The sequence below is a fragment of the Aegilops tauschii genome, chromosome 4, assembly GCF_002575655.3.
Source record: "Aegilops tauschii subsp. strangulata cultivar AL8/78 chromosome 4, Aet v6.0, whole genome shotgun sequence".
NCBI classification, from domain to species: domain Eukaryota; kingdom Viridiplantae; phylum Streptophyta; class Magnoliopsida; order Poales; family Poaceae; genus Aegilops; species Aegilops tauschii.
Window position 1 is genome coordinate 513,863,069 of NC_053038.3, and position 3,586 is coordinate 513,866,654.

General features: G+C 43.9%; 1 non-coding gene across 1 annotated transcript; it reads left to right on the forward strand.

Annotated features, from left to right (window-relative positions):
* Nucleotides 1-235: 235 nt before the first annotated feature.
* Nucleotides 236-308, forward strand: TRNAT-UGU (transfer RNA threonine (anticodon UGU)). The gene has a single exon. It is a non-coding gene; the product is annotated as a tRNA-Thr (tRNA).
* Nucleotides 309-3,586: the final 3,278 nt, after the last annotated feature.

A 3,586-nucleotide genomic window follows, 5' to 3' on the forward strand; every position in this document is an offset into this window, starting at 1 on the left:
ATAATGATCGAATGAAAATACCAATAAATTCTATAATTTTATTTTTTTAATATCCTGTAGTTAAGCATATCAAGCTAACTTTATCTTTAAGAAGTTTTAGTATTTTTTTAGTTTTATAAGTATAACTTCAAATTTAGAACTAGTTAATAGCTAAGATTAATAATTAAGATCTGAGATTTTACGGATTTCCTATACTATACCTATTTCTATTTGTTACACTATTTCCGTTATGTAAGCCCACTTAGCTCAGAGGTTAGAGCATCGCATTTGTAATGCGAGGGTCATCGGTTCAAATCCGATAGTCGGCTTTTTTTTCTCTATCGATGTTCTACGAACAAGAATCTCTTTTTTCCGAATTAAATGGAAAAAAATTCAGATATGAACCTTACAGTTCAAGCCCACTTAGCTTATTTGTGTCAGGTGACATGTTTGTCACCTAGTTATGTACCCTAGCTGGACCCTCTTGAAACTTGTAATAGGGCAGTTCAGTCGTTGCTTTTTGTGTCTGTGGCAGCTACTCTCCGGTTGCCGCCGAGCGCTGTTAACAGTCTTATGTTGGTTGCCGTTTGCCTTGGCTTAATAAAGTTGGGGCGGGGGGAAACCCCTTTTCATTCAAAAAAAAAGTGTCGTCCTTCCAACCGAGATGGCTCGCTCCTTAAGAGCAAGTATAATAAAATGACATAAACGGGTTATAAAAATTTAAATACTATGTTATGGCTGAGTTGAAAGAGAGAGAAGAGAAGCGGGCTGTAGACTTACAGCAGCTGTAACACGAGCTCCAATTTCTTTTGTAAGAGTGAAAGGTAGGGCATATATATTGACAAAGTAGTACTTACTTATAGCCAACTATTAACCATGTTCTAATTTGCACCAACAATGCTCCATTCACGGACTAATACGGGGTTTTATGGAGTGTTTATGATTTGTCAGGTGTTGATTGAATTAAGGGAGAGGAAAGGGCCCCACCCACCTAAAAGTCAGGAGGTTGAAAAGGTTTAGAAGGAAGGGCCCGTATTCCCCCGTAAGAGCATGGTTAATAATACATCCAACTGTTGGCTATAAGATGTTGTCATATCATCTATAGCCAACACATATAGTCACTCATACAATAAGGTTAGCTATAAGATTGGCTATAAAATTAGTTTTTTTAGACAAAAGGCATCAGTCCGACTTTATAAATAAAGCCACCAGGCAGTGTTCACCAGATAAGCAAACGAGTAGCCATAACACAAAGGGAGAACGGTAAAGCAGCAATAATGATACATGGCTCCCAAGCCAAAACATAGCACGCAGGCTAGAAAAAGAAAAGCACACCAACAGTGAGGACCTCCAAGTTCCACTAGCCTCCGCGTTGATGTTGCGAGATAGAAGAAGCAGTAGCCTGAATCTTTGATGTCATCAGATCAAAAGCCTCACGGTCTATCTCCTTAGTCAATGATATCCACTGCTGCAAGAGCATGCAAGTTTTAAATAAGCAGTCAACAGGTTTAGCCGGGAAGGAGTGTTCAGTAGTAAACTTGTTTCTAGTAGTCCATAGCGACCAACAGATGGCAGCAAACCCCACCCAGAAAACCCGTTTAGAGGTCCCCTATATGCCATTGGCCAAGGACCTAAGATCTACGAAAGAGGAGGGGCTCCAAGACATGTGTAGCCATGACCTGATACAACACCAAACGAACTTGGCCAGGGCACAGTGAAAAAAGATATGATCCGTATCTTCGAGCGCACCACACAATGAACATCTGTCAGACCCAGGACCGTTTCGTTTACGTATCCAATCGGCTGCTGGCAGCCTTCCTGTGAAAGCTTGCCAAAGGAAGATTTTTATCTTAGGGGGTATCTGAGAACGCCAGATCATCTTAAACTTAGTAGTAGGAGAGCCTGATACGAGTTTAGCATACATGAACTTAACGGAGAAGCGCCTAGAGGCAGAGTGGGGCCAGACCACCGATTCCTCCCCCTCTGAGAGCGAAGGGATGCAAGCAACAAGGTGCTGCCAGTCATCCAACTCTTCAGGAGACAGAGGGCATCGAAGGGCCAGATCCCAGTTATTCTCGGAGAGCTCAGAGATAGAGATCTCCGGGTCCGGACAATAATAAAAAAGAACAGGAAACACCACGGCAAGAGTAGACTCCCCATACCATCAGTCCAACCAAAAGCGGGTAGATTTGCCATTCCGGACCACAAATTTGACCAAAGATTGAAACACCGGACGTACTTTGACGGGATCTTTCCAAAATTGAGAGCCACTCACCGAAGGAGCAAACATGGGACTACACACAGGAAAATATTTGGCTTTGAGAATATTAAGCCACAAAGGTTATTCATATGAGGTCATGACTTTCCACCACCACTTGATGATAAGGCACTTGTTCATAATCGATGTATCAATGATGCCCAACCCCCCAAGGTTCTTGGGTCTGCAAATCTGTTTCCACTTCACCAATCTATATTTGCGCTGTTATCAGCCGAGTTCCAATAGAAAGCACCCTTGTGCTTGTCAAAACTCGCATTTGTCCCTCCAGAGAGTAGAAAGAAACCCATCAGGAACATGGGGAGGGATGAGAGGCAAGCGTTGATAAGGGCAACCTTGCCCGCTTGGGTGTTGTACCCGCGCCTCCAAGGCATAACACGATTACCCACTTTTGTGATAACCGGAGCAAAATGTCTCGCTAACAATTTCTCAGGGGATATAGGGAGACCAAGATATTTGAAGGGGAATGAGCCAAGAGAGCAGTTAAGAAGTTGGAGAGACCCTAAGAGCCTCTGCATCCGACACCCCTGTGACTACAACTTCACTTTTAGCAAAATTGATCTTAAGCCTAGATAAAGCTTCAAAACACAGCAACAGGAACTTTAGGTGAGCAATACATTCGTCATTAAGTTCAACCATGATAATGATGTCATCCGCGTACTGGAGGTGGGTGATACCCTGTGGAACGAGATGAGAGCTAACGGGGGTGTTGTGCCCAGCCGCCGCCGCCCTCGAAAGGATGTGTGATAGAGCATCTGCTACGAAATTGAACAACAGAGGGGAGGCCGGGTCCCCTTGCCTCAGGGCCCTACCATTGGCGAAGAACTTATTGACCCTCCCATTGACCGAAACCGCAGTGAGGCTGCCCGTGACCAACTGCATAAGTCTATGAACCACGGCCCCATCAAAGCCCTTGGCCAACATCACCTGACGCAAGAATTTCCAACTATTCAATTAGTACTTTTTTAAATCTTCTCTCTATCTCTTTACTCACATTTATTGCATTTGTCTTGGAGCATGCATATAGCTAGGCTTTTGCATGAGAGCCCGCTTCCTTTATTTTTTCATGTCTCTTTTTTTTACATAGGCAAAATTGTCATGTAAGCAGACTATAAGCCCACTATTGTATTTGCTCTAATGAGCCCGTGCGTTTAAGCATTTTGGAATTCGCACGGTCGCAGCCCAGTCAATGCCATCAACTCGACGGGGAGAATAATTAAATTAGCCCCGTCTCCTTTCTGGAGCGTACTTTGCTTGGGCGCGGGCGAGCGAGGTCCCCGAGCTTTATATAAATGGGGGACGGCGCCATAACTTCCATCAGCTCCTCCCCAT